Here is a 19855-nt window from a genome sequence, read left to right on the forward strand (position 1 = left end):
CTCTCTCTCTCTCTCTCTCTCTCTCTCTCTCTCTCTCTCTCTCTCTCTCTCTCTCTCTCTCTCGGATGGAAGAAGACACATGAGGCCTGTTACAAACCCTAAAGCGGATATTCTATGAGAGAGTACAGGAGAAAAGAAAATTAAAGCTGTGACCAATACCAATGAAGCTAAAATGCGTGTAAGCAAACAGCAAATGAGGTGATGCAGGTCATGAAGCAAGAGAAGCAAAGGCAGCCTGTGAACGACGCAAGGGGGTTCCATGTTAAAACCAAGACCAAACTTGGGTGGTATACTAAATAGCAGAAGAGAGAACACGGCTGGGCTTGTGAGGCACAGACAGAACCAGAAACCCTTCTGCACACAGAACTGAAAACTGCGGCCGGGCGGCGGATAATGAAAGGGCTGGATGCCAAAGCACATCTCCCAGGTAGTGTTTGTTCCGAGGAGCCGAGGATGCAGAGAGCAGCTAGATAGACCAGAGGAGAGGAGAGGAAGCCAGGCGCAGAGTCACGAATGACAAGCCCCAGCCCTGAGAGGCGGATGAGGGGGCTTCAGGTGGGCCCGGGATGCGGCATGAGACGTGAAAAACAGCCAGGCAACCTGATCAGTTTGAATCAGGCAATAACATCGTGTGTATAGGAAACTTATCTCCGAAGGACAACTTGGAAAGCAAAGAAAGGGCAGTTCCTACCAGAGACATCAAAGCGGTAACAAATCTCAGTGAATCAAAGGGCACACAGTGCCCAGGAAGAAAACCACGAGTTCAAGGGAAAGCTCGCAGTGGTAATGGAAGCATGAGGGCTGAAAAATAATAGCCAATCAGCGCCAGAGTGGGAGAGAAAACTGAAGGGAGCAGGCGCGGGGCTGGAGTGTCTGGCACAGCAGAGCGGACAGGCATTCTGGGCATCTTCAGATCTAGAGGCACCAGCCAACCTTCCTTCAGGTGTGTTTAGCACACTTGACATCATAAAGAGTAACTCCCCTGCCACCCGCCCAAAGTGCCAATTCCATGAACCAAGTATTTTGGTCATCAAAAAATTAATGAAAGATCCAAGGGGAAAGTTTTACAACCACCGCCCCTGACCTCTTAGCCGTGAAAGGACTGCTTCCTGGAATAACCAGCTGAGGAAGTATCTCTACAAACGTCCAGTGCTTTCAAAAAAAAATGTGTCTATTGTGTCTTTATTAAGAATGGCAGAAGTCAGGGGCCGAGGAATTGGCTATGCAGCGAGAGTTGGATCATGGACACCCACCAAAACTCTGGGTTCAGCGGTGACTGCCTATAATCCCAGCACTAGGCAATCCCTGGGGCTTGGCTGGCCAGACACAGTAGTGGAGTTTGCAAACTTTAGGTCCAGTGAGACCCTGAGTAAGGTGATTTAAAAGGTAACGAGTGTCATCTTCTGGGTTCCACACATATACATATACACATGTATGATATGCTACACTGCATGAACACACACACACACACAAGACAAAGCAATCAATAGCAAGTGGGGAGAGAATTAACAAGGGAGTCTGTTGTGTGATCTTGGGGAGTTCCCTTCTTTACTCTTTCTTTCTTTCTTTCTTTCTTTCTTTCTTTCTTTCTTTCTTTCTTTCTTCCTCTCCTCTCTGCCCTCACTTCTTTCTTTCAAGACCTGTCTCGCTGTGTAGCTCTGACTGGCCATGAACTCACAGCAAGCTCACCTGTCTCTGCATCTGCCTCTCAACTGGAACTAAAGGCACTCGCCACTACAGACAGTATGGGCATATTTCTTAAGCCAAGCCTCCATTTCCTCCATAAACTGGGGATAGCCCCCACTCAAGAGGCTGTTTGGAGATTAAATTAGAATGTGCTTGTGACGTATTTGGATCACTTATGCACACCTCAGACGCGGGAAGCCTGATCTCAGGCTGTTGATAAAGGTGTGTTTCTGCGAGTGGAGAGGAAAAGCAAATATCCCAGGGAACACGGCAGGGCCGTGCGTGAGTTGGAAGCACAGACAAGAGCGCTATCAAATGCACAAGGAGACGTAGTCTAAAAGCAGGGGGCTCATCCTTCCCTTGACGGAGCCCCATCCCAGTGAGCTGGCATGGCTGCCGTAATGGGCGGGCGAGAGACGGGTGGTAGAGAGAAGCGCTCCTCACCATGTGTGAGTCTCACAACAAAACTCCAAGAGCCTTCTCCTCAGAGTGCTTGTTTCTAGGGCTCCCTCTTTTTTGGAGCCCCCCCCCCAAGAGTGTCTCTCTGCTTCTCTGCGCACGAGGCCCACTGTCTTTCCCTGGGACATACTCTCTCCCTCCTGCAGGAGTAGCCATTGCCATCTGCTTGCTTCCTGCCCTTCCCACCCATTATGGAAGACCTGCTGCCAACTTAATGGACCTCCCTCGGGCCCCAGCCTCGTTAGTGAGTGGCGATTTCCATACACGACCACTTAAAAAGTAGTAATGTGGAAATGATGTCCCTGTCGTCTTGGAAAGCAGTATCGGCCTCTTCAATTGTAACAATAACACAGAGAACATTCTGGAAGTAAACAGTGAGCTCACAGCAGCAACTGTTGCTGAGTGAAGCAGCGACGGCTCATTCTTGTCTTTCCTTCCCATGTGCATGATGCATGTGTGTGTGTGTGGGTTCACTTGTGGCCTTGGACTCCCAGAGATCCACCTGCATCTGCCTCCACCCGTGCCAGCATTAAAGGTGTGGACCACCGTGTTCAGTGTGCATTGTTTTATAAAAGAAGTATTTTGGGTTTTAAAAATATAAGGACTATATAATGTAACCACATATTGCTAATTATATTGATATAATTTATATTGGTTTGTATAGGCACAAACCAGTTATAAAACCATTACTATTATTAGTGGTGTGTGTGTGTGGTGTGTAGGCCAGAGGAAGGTTTGTGTGTGTGTATGTGTGTATTTATTTATTATTCTCTATCTATCTATTTATTTATTATTCTCTATTATCTATTTATTTATTATTCTCTATTATCTATTTATTATTGTTATTGTTATTATCTATTTATTATTCTCTCCCTTATTTCCTTTACGCAGGGTCTCGATGAACCTGGGGCTAGGCTGCTGGCCAGCAATCCCAGAGGTAACTCCTGTTTTTGGCGCCACAGCGCTGGAGATACAGGCACAAGTGGCCATGCTCAGCTTCACATGGGGGTCCTGGGATGTGAACTCAGGTCCTCACGTGTGCACAGCAAATGCTCTTTCCCACCAAGCCCCTAAAAAGGCATTAAGGTTATTTTAATTTTTAATTTTAATTTTTATGTATATGGGCGTCTTGTCTGTGTGTGCCTGGTCTTTTTGAGGCTAGAAGAGCATGTCTGATCTCCTGGAGCTGGAGTTATAGACAGTTGTGAAACTGCCATGTTGGGGTTGAGAATTGAACTCAGGTCCTCTGCAAAAGCAAACAAAGGTGGCAAGTGTTCCTAACCTCTGAGTCATCTCCCCGGATCCCTAAAAATGACTTTTGAGGATGCCTAAGTGGCTTAAAAAAGCATGCTCATAAAGTGCAGCCAACATGTTTTCCTCTGACACAGGCTTTCAAACGGAAAAATAAAAAAGAAGAACCCAAAACCAACCAGAACTCAAAATGATCTTCTGCTGACTAACAGACACAGAGACTGAACTAAATAAAAAGACAGCCGAGGCCACTCAGAACAAACACACGCAATTCTATTTCTAGTAGAAGAGGAAAAATTCTTGGCTTTGACAATTTGGGCATCCAAAGAAAATATTTACGCTAACAGAAATGAACACATTGAAGAAGTTAGAAAGCGAATGCGCTCTGCGGAAATCAGTCACCGTTACACTCTTCTGAGCATGGATCAGCTACACAATATGACTGAAATTGGCATTCGTTAAGAGGAAAGCAACCCTGAATTGCCCAGTTGGCATGCTGTGCGCATGTCTGTGTTTCTGAAGTCCCGGGCATGTAAATACTGATGCACGTTCATACACAGATTTCATACGCTATCATTGCACTGGAAAGGGTGACTTCCGTGAGTTTTCAGAGCCAAGGGTGACAGAGTTGCACCTGAAACCATCATTAGTTAGCGCAGATGAGGTGACAGTCAAATGAAGAGTCAGGGTCTCTTGAATGGTTCACCTTGGCTGTGGGATTTAAGCACTTCAACCCCTTGGAAGGCATGGTGGAGTGACAGGCACAGGCCAGTATTGAAGGCATTCTTGTCGGTTTTTAAAATTGTATTTCTAACATTCTTCTGTGAGTAATATATGTATGTGTGTGTGCATATATGCACACACAGAGGCTAGAGGCCAGGGTCTTCCTCAGCCACTTCCCATCTTCTATTTTGAGGCAGGGTCTCTCATTAAACTTAGAGTTGGAAGACTGGCTAGTTCAGCGAGTTCCAGGAACCTGCCTGTCCACTCCTGCCCCCATCTCAATACGGACATTGTGGGACCCAGCTTTTTGTGGGGATCCTGGAGATCTTAACTCAAGTCTTCATGTTCACATGACAAGTATTTTAGCAACACGTTCAATTTCTAGCTCACCCAACTCGCTCTTGTGAAAGGTTACACATAACCTAGGCTAGTCTGTAACTGACATGCAGTTGAGGATGATCGTCAACTTTTGAATCTCCTGCCTCCACGTCCATGCCTGCCTGGTGTTCTGGCTCTCAACCTGTCTATCTGGAAGTCCTGTGGCTGTGTTGTATAAAAGGGTGTATGTGCCCTGATACACACTTAGGATCCTGAGATACTTTTCCACAAACTCTACATATATGTTATACTTGGAGCCTCTTTTTTTTACAGACACCTTCCAGAGTTACCGTGTGGCTGAGCTATGGCAAAGAACAGCCTGGGAAACCTTGGTTGAGAGTTAATAATGGCCATGCTGATCAGTTCTTTAAAGAGAGAGCAGGCCCTAAAGTGCTTCTCCGAGAGAGCGAGATTCCAACTTGGAGCCATGAATAACCCTGTTGCTGAGATGACGAGGGGCCAGTGTGTTTTGTAGATGGGTCGCTGCAAACAGTCTCCAGAGCTGTTGGAGGACGATTTCTCTGCAGCACAGACATTTGCAGAAGATGCAGTACAGCTGATCAACTGCAGTTAAACTCCGAGAAAACTGCTTTATGCCAGTTAGGGTTAGGATGTGCTCAGACCCAAGCAGATGGGAAAAAAAAAACTCACTCTTTTTTTCCCCTATTTTTCTTCCTTACCGCTCCTCTCCTCTCTCCACAAATATCCCCAAATGATATCTTAAAAGCAGGGGTCACCGGCTGACCAACTGAAGAGCAGCCCTCTCTCCAGACCAAGTCACGTCGGGGCAGAGCGCCTGGTGGACTTCTAGCTAAGGGAGTCCACTGTTGATCTTTGTTTGGTACACACCAGGAAATCGCTTCCCTGAACTCTCTCTAGGAGCCTTACTGACTGGCTGCCAAACTCAGCCTTTGATTTCATCGCCACAATGTCTGTCACCCTCCCCCTGCTTAGTGATGTGGAGCCAGATATCATGACCCTTTAGAATAAGTGCAGATGTTCCGACGAGAGGGGCAGCTGGGAAGCCTGCATGCAAGAGTCAGGAGGACAATTTATGATCGACAGAAGCCATGGTCTCCGGACCTAGGGAAGTAAAGGCACCTTCACAAGAAGGAACCAATGGCCTTGCCTATGCAGTATAAGGAGGGGAGGGTGGCTGGACAGAAGTCAGCGAAGCAATCTGAAGCCTGCTCGAATTCGTGGGGGATTTGTTTTGATTAGAATAATGCTACTATCTATACCAGAATGTTCTTGAAACTTCAGTTCATAAGGACCAGCTGCTGGAAATAACCCATTACATGGAGACGGAATACATCAATAATCAGTTGAGCTCCATTCCTACAACGGAATACTCTACGCTGCTAAAAGTGGAGGAAGTCTTGCTACGTTCCTTATGGGTGGATCTTACATACACAACCCCGGGGAGGCAGGGAAGAAGCTAGGCAGTACAAAGCATACAGGGTAGGCTGGCAAGATGCTTTTAATAAAGTGAGGACCTGAGCTCAGATTTCCAGCACCCACACGGTAACATCTGTAACCAAGACTAAAAAGGTAGGGAGGAAGCCCCTCTGCGTAACCCATTCAAGGAATCGCTGAAGTTGAGGTCATGGAGCTCTCAATATTCTGGGGCCAGCCCCCCACTAGCTCACAAGAGAAAACGGCAGAATTCGACAAGTCATTGAAAGCAGTGTTAAGTGTTTAAAAAAGAGAGTTGTATAAACTTACAATTAAATAAACTATACTAAGTCTTCAAAAGGACTGAGAACGTTCGTAGCGAGGTTTGACTGAACGTGGATGGCACCATCCTCTGCTCTGGGGTCTCAGACCAAATAAAATGGAGAAGGCGAGCTGAACGCCAGCTTTCATCCCGCTCTCCCTCCTGACTGCAGAGGCGATGCGATCAGCCGCCTCACACCCTAGGTGTAACGCCTTCCCCTCAACTGTGTGCGTGTATAAACCCTTCCTCCCTTGGGTTACTCCTGTCTGGAGTTTAATCACAGCGATGAGAATGGCTGATGCATGAGATGTACCAGCACACCAATGTCTCCTCTTCTTCCACGTCTAAGACTCAAGCAGACAAACATAGGTGAGGGCTCAGCCACAGCCTGTCCAGGTCAAGCGCATGGGTTCCTTGAGGTATATACCTGCAAATCTCTCTCGTTAGTTCGGAAACCCCGACGCCAGGCCCTACCGCCCAACTTCGAAATCAGACTACCTAGTCCCTGAAATTCTCATTTCCATTCAAGCACATTCATAAAACCGGGGCCCAGGTTTAAGAGTAATTAACTCCTTGTTTGGAACTGAAACCAAAGCTCAACTCACCTGATTAGTAATAGCTTTAGGGACAACGCAGTAACTGGTGATAGGAAAGCCCAAGGACCCAGCTTAGCTGCTTCACAGCACTGGGGAAACACACAGTGGCCACGCCCATCTTGTCCCACACGCGTGTCAACTACTAAGCGGTAGCTGTACCGTCAGGGAAAAGAAGTCCATTTGCGGCCGCTGAGTTATTCATACAGAAGGAGCAAACAGGTATGAGCAAAGGTAAAACACAGTCCCGGCAGCTTCCCTCTGCTGTGTGGCAGACAGGATGTGTTGCCAAGACGCGGCTCCAAAAGTCCAGAGCCGAGCAGCAAGAACCACATGACAAGGTGGCAGCTGGGGAGAGGCGTGTGCTGAGTGGCTTCCCAGAGGTGTCATTTTGGCCAGGCTTATCGAGCGCAGAGGGGAAAGGGCGGAATTGCAGTGTGATGTTTTCCTATCTGGTCACCTAACAGCAACACATGGCACAGAGAAACAAAACAGCAGACCATAATACTCAACGCACCGCTAATTGCCAAGGAGGCCAGGAACTCTGATATGCTTCTAAATTGAAAGCGGAAGTTTTCTGCAGGCAACGACCGTCTCTGGGTACATATCCTGGTTACTTGGTTGGAAATATCGCAGCTGCTTGGAAATGCAATGCCTATGTGAACCAAGCATGGGGACCCTGGTGATCCAAGACTACAGGAGAAAGAAACGCAGCTCTGGATGTGGCAGGGGAACCAGGAGACAGAGGTGGGGGAGAAAGGGAGAAGGAGGCAGGAGAGAGTCAGAGGAGAGAGGCAGGGGAGAGAGAAGGAGAGGGGAGAGGGACAGAGAGAAAGAGACAGGGAGAAAGAAGGAGAGAGGGAGGGAGGGAGGGGAAGGAGGGGGGAAGCAGAGAGAGAGAGAACACTCTCTCTGACTTTACTCGAGAGATGACAGAGAGGGAATGTTACGGCAACTATTCTTGTAACATCAGCATACAGCGGCACCAGTGAGCTTGGCGACAAAGGATATGACTGCCCAAACACGTCACAGGGCTTCCTGTTGAGATAGTCCAGGAAGGCCAAGAAGACAGCTAACCTTGGTGAGCACTCACTACGTGGTCTGTACCTGTGATTTCAGCACATCCTCATACTCCGCAGGACGAGGCTGTACCTTTGCCATTTTCGGGCAAGGAGAGTGAAGGCCTAAACATATTTCACCCAAAGCACCCAGCTAGTAGCAGCCAGGGCCGAGACAAAATTACAAAGCCCCGGATGGGTTGCTCAGCTGAGACGGCCTGGATGGGATCAGAGCTCGGAGAGTTCTCTTCTGATGAGGAGAAAAAGGAACGTTCTGTGTTGATATCTCAGCCGATAAAAGGGGGGCTGCTCCCGGTGCCCGCCGTATCAGTATCCCGCTGGCACCCACTTATCACTCTTTGCTGAACATGACTTAGGGCGTGTGTGTATTTTGGACTCACTATTTGGAACGGTGGTAAAGTTGGAGGGTTCAGAAGCCTTGGCACTTTCTAGATGGTGTTATGTAACGGGATGGAGCCCAGGGTTGGACGGGGAGACCTGGGCTGAGTTCAAGACAAGTCACTTATTAGCTATGAGAGTTGGTCAAGTTACATCACTTTCCTGGTGCCAGCCAGGGCTTTGTCACCAGAGGGAGGCTGAAACAAGTGACCTTATAAGGACTTTCCTGGCTCCATGATTCAACACTCATTGAGTTGAGTGTTTGTGTCTGAGACTTCCATCAACATACATTAGGGATGACCTGCAGTCAGCAGATTCATATAGGCAAGATGTTCAGGTAGCTCAAATTATACATTTGTTAGTTCTGTCGCACATAGATGGTGCCATTTAATCCCTGTGTTTCTCCCCTTGCTAGAGCAACCTGGAATGAAGTAGGTTAAAGCATTCCTTTTCAGGAGTTCATCGAGAATGCATTCAAATCCTTGCTCAGACTAAAGTCCAATCAATCCAAGCTCTGCCCCCTATTAGCTCCTGACTGAAGGCCTCTTAGCTCTCTGTCCTTCTCTCCTCTTTTGTTTTGTTTCTCTAAAATTGGAATCAATAATGAATACCAGTCACAGAGCAGTCAAATGCGTGGCGTCTCGGAAGAATGTAAGAAGCCCTAGCTGTTGTTATTGCCGGGAGCCACCTGGTTTTTACCTTATGGATGGCTAAGAAGTTAAAGAATATTTCTCCACAGACAGACAGAGCCTGAGATCACAACCCATCCGCACCGAGACCTTGCCATTGCACAAGAAATAAACTCGAGAGCAGGGTAAAGAAGCATAATTGCCCTGTCTAGACCTTCTGGCAATTCACCCATTCGTGCCGACGTGTCTGAGTCAGAGCTAGAAGACAGGCAACGCCACGAACATCTAGGAAGACCAAGGCCATGCTCGCCCTTCTTTTCCCAGGTCTTGACTAGCCCATTTCCCAAGTTCTGCCCTAAGGTGCCTAAGGGAACAAAGGGGCTGGGAGAAGTGGCTGGTTTTATGTTAGTCACCGCCTTTATGTGGTTTCCCAGCTAGAACAATTCCCAGATAACCATTCTTGTAGCCATTCTGACCGTTGTATGAGCAGTGTCTCCTGCCGCCTCCAAGCTTTCTTTTTCTCCCCCCCATCCAACACTCCCACACTTGATCTCGCTCCTGGCCCTCTGTTTTTGTTTTTGTTCCGTAGCTATTTGTAACTGATTTCAAATTCCTTCTCCGAGTTTTGTGTTAGTGTTGTGAGGCTGATGGAGAGAGAAACTTGGTGGGAAAAAGAAGGTAAGAACAAAGACCAGATTCAAATCACCGACTTATGGGAAGCTAAACAGAGGCCTTCTATTATTACAATACCAACAGAGGAGGTGAGGAGTGTGTGTGTGTGTGTACACATGCGCACATACATACAGGCACACTTGGAGGCTACATCATCTCTGCCTCCTGTTCTTGTTCCCCAGACACTGTCAGTTCCCCGCCTCCCGAGGGAGCATCTTTCACTAGGCTGAGATTTTCTGATCTAGGCTGTCTGACCTTCGAGCTCCAGGGATCCATCTGTCCCTGCCTCTCCAGCAGTGGAATTACAAGCATGCTCAGCTTTTTTTTTTTTTTTTTAAGGTAGGTTCTGGGAATCCAATTAAGGGCCTCACATATATAGAGTAAGCAGTTTACAGACTGCACCATCTCCCAGGCCTGGTGTTTTTCTATCTTCTGTCAGTTTACCAAGGGAAGCCAGCAATGTTCCAAAGGTTTCTAGCCATTTTACAAGAGACAAGCCACACATAGTAACCAAAGCCTGCTGATGTCCAAGAAAGCAAACAAACAGCTGGCTGCTAACTGAGCAATTATTCGAGATAGCATGCTAATTCTAAGTTTCTTTTTGGTTCCAACATTATGTAATTTGACTACTTTTAAATAAATTATAGATTTGTGATTGTCACATTGATTATTTTTTATGGCATATCATTTATCACAGCTAGCTATATATCAGTTAATGGTGAGGTCCTGGCCTGTAATGGGAGCTCCTTAACTCAAACAATGGAATATGATCTGTCTTGTAATGGTCTAGGGTAGAACATCCTTTATAGATCAAGCTCTTACAGAACAGCATATAACTACCTTTTAATTGATCAAAAACACCCCTTAGCTAACTGTGCTCTTATAATGCTATCAGGTGAGCTGAGGCCATCATAGAAAAGATGGCACCTAGAGGTCTCCTTAGTAACTTGTTCCCTACTTCAGTGTTGATGACTTTGTGTTTAAAATTTTTAGAGAATGATTAACAACGGTTACAAATTATTCTTTAAAAAAAGTGAGGAGGGACATAGAGGTAAGAAAGGCTGGCAATGCAGGTACAAACTGAAAGTGTCCATAACTTTAGATCCTGGCTCTTTTCAGAACTTTGGCTGGGGTTTAGCTACTATATATCCAAACCTATCTGCTGTAAGTAGACCATTTCAGGCACACGGAGTTCTTGAAGGGCTACTCTACTTTGAGGCTTAGTATTATGTCAAGTGGTAGTGCTTTATCAAGGATGTTCTGTGGACCTAAGGCTTTGAGGCTGTGATACAATGTAAGAAGTAAGAAACAGTGTCTCTGCCTCCAGGGTCCTGTAACTCCATGGCTCCAGATAACTGTACAGTCTCTGATGGTTTGAAATTACATGTCCTGCCTATTCCCAAAAGCTCATTTATCAACTCTGTACATGAAAACTTGGTACCTGGAATTCAAAGTAACCTTACAGAACAGAAAATACTGAATTTCTCATGAAAGTTTTATGGACTCCCCCATCTCCCCACTCCAATCAGCCTTTGGATTTGCACAGCCACGATTTATTCTCCCGTTTTTCATATGGGAGTGCCTAATGTCTTGCCTCTTAAATCTGCTTGGAAACTTCTCAAGAGTCAGAAACTACCCACCTCCCATGATAGAAGTTCTTATCGTTAACAGATCTATGCTGGGAAACCCTACTTTAACTTAAGAGACTGGAATCTATTCTATAGCGACAGCTGCACCGTTGAGTGTTACTGGGTGATCTGTAGTTACTGAGTTATAAACAATCATTTAACCTCACTTGGCCTCAGCCTCCCTGCTGAAGAAGAATTTTTCAAATAGGAGTTTATGTTTTAGAGTAAAATAAAATTCTAAAAATTAATCAAAAGTGGTTGCATACCATAGGATTATATATGCATATGTTACATGTATGTATATATATTTGAGGACATAAATATGATGTTTGTTCATTTATATGAACATATGCATATATGTAGAATAAAAACATAAACGTACAGAACCAAACACTACACAAATCTTCACTCATAGTCAACAAATGTCCACTACTACGCTGTTAAATTTTCTTCTATGTCCTGAAGGCTAAGATGAAGTTGAGTCTTCTCCATTACTGACGCCTGGATTCCCAGGATCCTCAGCTGCCCTGCCTTGCACCAATTTGGTCATCAAGTGAAACAAACAAACAAACAAACAGAAAGGAGCGAGGGGCACAAGGTCCAGTTAGCGTCATTTTCCTCACAGAGAAAATAGAATAGTTTCAACCAACAACGAACTCGCATTGGTTCCAATAAACGATGGAAACGGCAAAAACCCAGCTCCTTCAAGAGACACGATTGAGAGACCTGTTCTAAAACACACATTCAGGCCCACAGGCTACACCATCCATCGGTGTCTGTGAGTGTACACAAAGATACTGACCTGGCTCGCTGGAGGTGAAGAACAGAAGTCCCTGCACGCAGCTGGACTCACCTAGAGGACACAAAGAGACACTGTTGAAATCTCACTGCTGCCAGGAGCCCATGGCATTCATGCTTTTAGCACGCTCTGTATCGCTCTCCGCATCCACACGATTTTGGTTGATGTCATGCGTACACTGGCATTTCTTCAGGTCAAGTATATCCTGAAATAGCTATGCTAACATTTTATAGCATCCACAGAAGTATATTCCTGAGCATTTGGGGATGGTACAGAAAGAGCACTTAGCTGCAAACCGATGGGAGGTGCAGTGAAAACTCCCAGGCTTTTTCAGACGCAGAAGTCAAGGAAGGGGCAAGAGATTTTTTTTTTTCTTCAAAAATGTCATTTTAAAATCACCTTAATCCCCAAAGCAAGCAATTCTTCCATCTTCTCTTATTTTTGTAGCAGTATTAATTCATGCAATGACACCAACTAGTTTGTGTGTTTCTGTGCCTCTTTGTGATTATTACACATAGCCCTGCGCCTTAAAATGCCCACCGCCGTCGCAATCTTGGAAGGTTAAGAGCAGGCAAGCTTAAAAGACTGTTGATAACACTCCCCACCCCCAATGGTGGTCCAAAGCCTTTCGCCCTGGGATGGAATGGGTCAAAGCCATACCCCCATTAACATTCAAATATGATCCAGGTATCTCTGGGAGAACCTTGTTTAATATAATAACCGACTGCTCATTCCACCTGTGGAGCAACATGCAGATGGTCTTTACAGTCTAAAAGCTCGAGTTTATCTTATGGGAACCACCAGCTCTCATAGGTGTCTAAACGATCATTGAAGATGAAACACAACATCAAGTCTCAAAGTAGTGTTTATAAGCGAATTTAGGAGCCTGTTGATGGGTTACTATTCACTCCTGGCAAAGGGCAAAGTCTCTGGACGCTTGGGAGAGTTTTGCGTCCCCTGTACGTTTCTTATAGCAGGCAGTCCAGCACCCGGGGTGGAGAACCTCCAGAACCAACGAAAGCCCACGCTAAGTATCCTAGAAAAGCTCAGCAGCTCCCCCTAAAAGCACAGGCCAGGAAGGCTCAAAGTCAGGATGGCTCCTCTGCTCGCTACTTTCTAGAGTGCCCCGGCTTTCTGTGCGGGTGTGTCTGCATCAACTTTCATGCACCCCCACCCCCACCCTTGAGCGCAGTCAGCTCCAAAGGCACAGCTTGTGTGCTGACGTGCAAAGCCAAGTCAAAACCCTGTGCTTGGCGCTCCCTCCTAACTTTCTGGCTTGTCCAAGTCTAAATATTGACTTTGCTCCTCCGTTGAGTAGTTTGATACGGGATGGAAACCGCACGGCCAACAGCGGGATCGAATGATATATTTTTACACAGCCTTGCCTTCCTTCCGCTTGTTTTTTCTTATTTGGTGGGAGGGGGTGTGGATGGGTGGGTGTGGATCTCTTCTGCACATCTTCCCCTATACCTGGCTGTTAACCCAGTAAGCTGAAGCCCACACACAAGTTCAGGTGTGTGCAAGCCCCTCACAGGCAACGTGTACCGGTTGTCACAGCAACTCACAACCGACTCCCTAGACACAGGGCTTGGTGTGGGGGGAGGGCGGGGGCGTTGCCGTGGATCCAAACGCACCGCTCCTGGCGGGGATCAGAGCACCTCGCTTCTCGGGTCCCGGGTTCCCTGCCACGGTCCTTCGAGGAAAAGGCGCTTTCCCGGGGGCGCGGCAGCACCCGCCCTGGTGCAGCCGGCCTCCTAAGGTGCCTGTTGTACGTGTTCTCAGCAGCTACAAGTTAGGGGTGCGGCTGGGGCGGGTATCTCTTCAGCTCACGCGCCTGGGAGGGGACTGTCCCCTGCCTCCCATCAGCTCGCTCCCGCAAACGTCGCCGGGGTCCCCACCTGCCACCCGCGGGGCGATCGGGAGCTAGGGCTCTGCACACATTGGGGCTCTGCACGACACAGCCACCTACCCTGCAGCCGAGCGAGACCCGGCTCCCTCCGCCGCTCAGCAGCGGCCCCCACCGCGCGTGCTCGCGGGGACGCGGGGACCCTGCGCGCCGCGCGCCACCCGCCCGGCGTGGCACAAAGGCAGCATGGCACAGCCGCGCCCGGCTGCGTCCGCGTCCTGGCCCAGGCCACGGGGCTCTGTCGCCTCCAGCCCTGTCCTCCTCCCGCCCCCGTCCCCGGCCAGGCGGAGCACCGGGCGGAACCCTGAGCCCCGGCACGGAGCGAGCAACGCGGTGGCGGCCTCCGATCGCTCCCTCTCTCCGCCGTGACGTGAGCAGCCTTGGCGGCTATTTATAACCACACGATTGGATTTCATTCATGAAACCAGGGCCTGGTGTGTCTGAGCTGTGGGACGCGAGGTGGCGAAGGTGCCTCGGCTGCACGCACACCGGAGGGGCCTGAGCTCCGGGGTGCTTGGCCCGGACCAACGTGTGCCTGGTACCCCCGAGAACCCGGCCTCGGGCCAAGCGGACACCGGAGCAGGGCAGGGTGTGTGCGAGCTGTCCCCGCGCCCCCCTCCCCGCAGCATCCCACCCACTCCCGAACATCCGCTGGCCCTCAGTCCCGGGCTCAGGAAAAGTAAGTTGGGCCACTAACCGGCTGGGCAGCATAGCTTTCTTCCCCCTAGGAACTGACCGGCCGCAGACTCCGAGGGAGGACATTGGCTTTTGTTTCAAAACCGAGCCCAGCTGCTGACTAAGCGCTGCGCTGGCCCAGCCTCCTCCCCTGGGCGCTGCACGTGCGGGCTGGCTCTCCCCCTCCTGGTCACCTTCCCCTCCACCGGGCTTGAGGGGTCCCTGCAGGAGGCGCGCGAGCGGGGAATGGGGGTGAGGGTGGGGACCGCCCTGTTACTCCAGACCCCAGAAACCAGTCTCTTTATAGTTCCTTTTTTAGAGGCTGGGGAAACTGACATCCGCCTCTCTAGGGTCGACAGGGATGAAACTGAAGCCAGCCAGCCAGCCCTTCTCTCAGGGACATTCTGGGACTTTGAAGCTGATTGTGAGTTCCGAGGGCAGACTCATGTCTATTTTTCATGTAGACACACAAGAACTGCCTACGTGCCTAGGGATAGCCGGCAACCTGCCATGCTCTAAAGAGGTGACCGTGGACACAACTCATTTGGCTCCTGCCCACAGGGAACTTTCAGTCCGACTTCTCAACTGCCTGTTGGGCTCAACTGTGTAATCCGCTCACTCTGGCCCTGCAAAAAGACAGCTGGGGGATTAGGGTGTGAATGCCTTCAGCTAGGCATGTGTTATGTTTATAAACCCTTGTAACGGCTGAGCGCCAAGGCAGACACAGAGATGACCACTGCAACAACCTTGGCCTCCACCAGCTCTTGGGTAAGACACTGGCAAGATTTCGGGAGGGTGGGAAGGGTCCATTTTAATGTAAGGGCGGTTGTCTCCAAGTCTCCCCTAAAGAAAGAACAACAGACAAACCTCTCTAGTCTTAACACCCCCCTCCCACCTTTCAGGAAAACACCGTTGGTTTCCTTAGATGGATCTCTCTTCCTCCCTGCAAGTCCTGAATGAATTCCTGCCCCTTTGGTAATTCCCTGCCTCCCTCTTAGAGTCAGGGTCTCCTGTAAGGTAACTGATCTCATACTCCCTATGTTGCCAAGACTGGCCTTGAACTCCTGACTCTTCTGCCTCAGCCTCCCAGGCACAGTGACTGCAGATTTGTACCACCAGCATGGCTGGGTTAATGGAATGTTTTCACAAGAAAAAAGTAGTGTGGACAACCTGTGTAATCTAGGCAATCCTTAATGCATTGCTGCTGGGAATGGGGTCATCAAGAACACAACTTTTTGATACTAGGAAGAGAAAGAAGGAAGGCTGGTAGTGGAGAAGTTTAAGGTGGACCCATGAAGGTATGCAGTCATTTGCCTGGCAAGGAAGAGATGTCTCTCGCTCTGTTTTAAAAGGACGCCATGTTGGAAGAATAAGTAGGCATTCTCTCCATTAATGTATTTCTCAGGGAAAGTTAATTGAACCTGTCGCTATTAGCAAGAAGTTCGACTTCATGGCAAGTCACAGTAACTGAGAAATGGAAAGCAGTATGTATCCTGGCCCCTGAGTGAAGTGGAGAATGGCTTCAAATACCTTTCTTTTCTCATCAGATCACCACAGCGGAGGAGGCCCTCTGCTTTTGCTGTCAGAACCATTTTACAAGATGGGGTAACCGAGGCAAAGGCAATGTAAATTGTTCATGTTGTTAGGTGCTGACATTTGTGCCTGGTTCATTCAGGGCTGGCCTTATCACTAACTTTCATTGTAACATCCGGTCCTCTGCGGTGTCTTTCACTTCCTCAGTCATACATCAAAAAAGATGAGCGTGGTAAGATCGTGCCGGCCACACGAGCATGAGAACCCAAGTTTATCTTCAATGCACACTCAAAATGGCCCGGCGTCATGGTACGTCCTTGTGATTTCCCACGTCAGTGAGCGCCTGGGGCTCACTGACACCAAAAGCCTGGCTGATTCAGCAGCCCCTAGACCCAGGGAGAGACCTTGCCTCAAATAGGGGGAGGGGCAGCTCCTATGGAACAACCCCAAGGTTGTCCTCTGAACTCCACAATAAGAGCACAGCTATGTACCACCCATTACCCCCATCCACGTGAGCATGTGCACACACCTGCACATGGACGCAAATAATCCAAAGGATAAGTGAGAATGCTTTTCTGACGCATCAGGCCAGTACTATGCCTGCTCTTGGGATTCTTCTGCCTGCCCTCTTCCTGAACTCCCAAAGCGCCATCCCTGTAAAGGTCCGGAATGGCGACTAGCCATTTTGAAATGAGCTTCACAGAGTACCTGAACCTGAGGGGAAATGATTGGAGGAAGTCCCAGGAAATGCATTGTTAGTAACTGTGACTTCAGATGCAGCGGAAGAAAAAAATGTTTTGTTTTTTTTGTTTGTTTGTTTGTTTTTCCCAAGCGAAGGCGAGGATCTCAAAAAGACACTGCCATCTACATCCAGGGCCCACACAGCCCCAAACTTTACACACACAACTTCCGACTCGTGAAGGTGGAGGACTGGGCATGCTGCACGTGCTGTGTCTACCAACAGGAAGGAGAGAAGAGGAACAAAGCAGACAGCGTGCAGCACCATGCGAGGCCTTGTCTGTGCTCCAGCCTGCGGAGGTCTTTTGTTTGTGCTTTAACAAATAAAGCTTTCCTGAAGATCAGAGTGTGGAGCTAGCCACACTAGTTAGCCATGGAGGGCAGGCAATGGTAGCATACACCGTTAATCCCAGTACTTGGGAGATAGAGGCAGACAGATCTCCGGGTGAGTTTCAAGGCCGCCCAGGGATACACTGTGTTGCATCTGTCTAGAAGAGAAACAGAGCCAAGCTGTGGTGCATCACACCTTTAATCCCAGCACTAGGGAGGTGGAGACAGGAAGTGATCAGCTGGTAGAGAGAGGAATATAAAACAGGAGGGACAGGAGAGCAACGCATTCAGTCTGAGGATTCCTAGGAATAAGATTGCCCTTTTGGTCTGAGGATTTGGTAGAGGTAAGAACGAGTGGTTGGCTACTGTGCTTCTCTGACCTGCAGGCCTTTATTTGTTAAAGCCCAAACAAAATATCACCACACCAGCCCACAGATGACCCAGTTTTCTAGTAAAAACTATTGTTCACTTACACGATCAACACCGTTCACCACGCATAACAAAAATTGGGGCCTCAGTGGAAATTAGCCAACATTTTTTCTCCCTATATGTATTTTACTGCCCAAAAGTGATGTTAGAATTTTTATGGTAGGTATTCTACCAATGCTATTGCTTCCCCATCCCCCAAAAAATCCCAAGCCAAAAGAACAACAACAAAAAACTAAAAACCAAACCAAAACAAAAAACTTCCCCAAAAGTAAAATAAAACACCTCCCAACAACCAACACCAACAATCAAAAACATTCTAGATCAGCCATCTCACACATGCGTGTTTTTGCACACACAACACAATAATAATAAATTAAAAATTTAAACAGCACAATTTGCATATCTAAGTGTTATTTAATTACCAATAAAACCACTTGCTACCGACCCTTCGGCATTCACGATTCCCCTGCGACCATTAATCTTCCTCCCATTTCTAGATTTTTACCACTATGAGACATACTATTTGGCACATTAATGTGTGATATTTTTAGACTGAATTTTTCACTGCATACACTGCCTTCGAGGTCCAGCCAGGGTGTCGTCTGCATCAATAATTCATTCCATTTCATTACTGACTGAGGGTCTATTATATGGGCATTCTAGGGTGTGCTCATTCACCCATGGAATGGCATTTAAGTTCTTTCAACATTTTGCTACAATGAGAAAACACTTCCATAAACGTTTGTACACAAGTTTTTGTGTGGATATTTTTTTCTTTGAGAGGAATGCTTAAAGAATGCCAAGTCCTGAATTAAATACTAAATAAGCTGTCAGACTTTATTTTCAGAATGTCTGTATGTTCTGCATTCCCACCAGTAGTGGTTGGTATCATCACTTTTATGTGTGTGTGTGTGTGTGTGTGTTACACAATTACTGTTGAGAAAAGACCTCATTGGGTTTTCATTTGCATTTCCCTACAAACTGACCACACTTATCCTCTTATTGCCAAAAGAGATGTTTATGTCTTTAGTTACTTTATATAGGTGGGTTATCTTTCTTTTGTTGAGTATTCTTAATTTTTATATTTTAATATCTATTTTTATGTTTAAGTGTGTGTCCTTATGCATGGCTGCCTAGGGGTGTGCGCATATGAGTGCAGGTGCCTGCAGAAGTCAGAAGAGGGCATCAGATCTCTGGAGCTGGAGTTTGAAGGTGATTGAGAGCTGCCCACCAGTGGGTTCTGGGAGCTGAACTCCAGTCCTCTGCAAGAGCTGCAGGATTCCCAGCTGCTGAGCCAACCCTCCAGGTCCGCATTGCTGAATTAAATAGAAAAATATTCTAGGGTCATAATTTTCAAATTGCAACTTAAATATGCAATCCCCCCTCTTCAGGAAAACTCTATCATCAACTCAATTGCAAGTGCTCAGGGCTTCTATTGCTCAGATCTTTTGCCAGTATATCCGTGGATGTGGGAAATTACTCACATAAAATTCCCATCGAGAGGGCTTTCTCAGTTATGTAGTGTTAAGTCCTCATTTTAGCGGTCTGTAACGGACGGCCAGAGGCGCCAACGCCCCTCCCTCCCGCGCAGGCGCAAATGGTCCCCTCCAGTGATCGATGCATAGCTGTGGGCAGCTTGGACCACTGGGGCGTGCAAGCTCCCACCGCCCACCCATCAGTCTAGAATTCTAGATCTACGCCAGGTTGGTAGTATGGAAGACTGCCTGGGCAATGCGTGGCAGGTGCTAGGGAGTCATTTCAGATAAGCGCTTACAGGGTCAAAGGCACGGGAGAAAGTAAGCCGGCCAATGTGCCTGTTTTTAAAGAACAGCTGCATTTGGTCAAAAGGTTTATCGAGAAACAGTTGTTGGGGGAGATTGCTAGGTTGACACCGCTGTTGTGGCAGTGGTCAAGAACTTTGTGGCACCTAAGAAATGAAGTGGCTGGAGGCACACGGACTAACAGGCTGCCTTCACTGAGTGGGTGACTCTAAGGAACTGCTCCCGGCTCTAGAGCCAGGGTAAGACAGGGCCCTGGATGTCATAAGCCTTTATAAGCAGCTTTATCTAAATGACCCTGGCTGCCAGGCTTTCAGAAGTCGTTGGGTTGATCCGAGTTGCTCCATCCACAGGCCTGGTCTTTGGTTAGTGACAGGAGACAGGGATGTGTGTCTGTGTGCTCCCATAATGCTGTGTGTGGATGGTCCAAAAAGAAAACGAGCTCTTGGGACCCCGTTCTGCAGATACCCTTTC

General features: G+C 47.9%; 2 protein-coding genes across 6 annotated transcripts in view; one reads left to right on the top strand and one right to left on the bottom strand.

Annotated features, from left to right (window-relative positions):
• The window catches only part of Cdk1 (cyclin dependent kinase 1), a 1182536-nt gene that overhangs the window by 99632 nt on the left and 1063049 nt on the right, over positions 1-19855 (top strand). The window lies entirely within an intron of this gene.
• Positions 1-19855, bottom strand: part of Rhobtb1 (Rho related BTB domain containing 1) — a 110528-nt gene that overhangs the window by 52063 nt on the left and 38610 nt on the right. For 2 of the 5 annotated variants that reach the window (XM_050139402.1, XM_050139422.1), the window contains exon 3: positions 11996-12046. The gene's annotated coding sequence lies outside the window, so the exon portion shown is untranslated. Of the gene's footprint in view, positions 1-6819; positions 7033-11995; positions 12047-13961; positions 14148-14595; positions 15341-19855 lie in introns of those variants that run through there. The other 3 variants (XM_050139392.1, XM_050139411.1, XM_050139432.1) reach the window with 3 other exon arrangements.

This window comes from Alexandromys fortis, unplaced genomic scaffold (genome assembly GCF_014885135.2).
Source record: "Alexandromys fortis isolate MF-2015 unplaced genomic scaffold, M_Fortis_MF-2015_v1.1 scaffold_9, whole genome shotgun sequence".
Classification (NCBI taxonomy): Eukaryota; Metazoa; Chordata; class Mammalia; order Rodentia; family Cricetidae; genus Alexandromys; species Alexandromys fortis.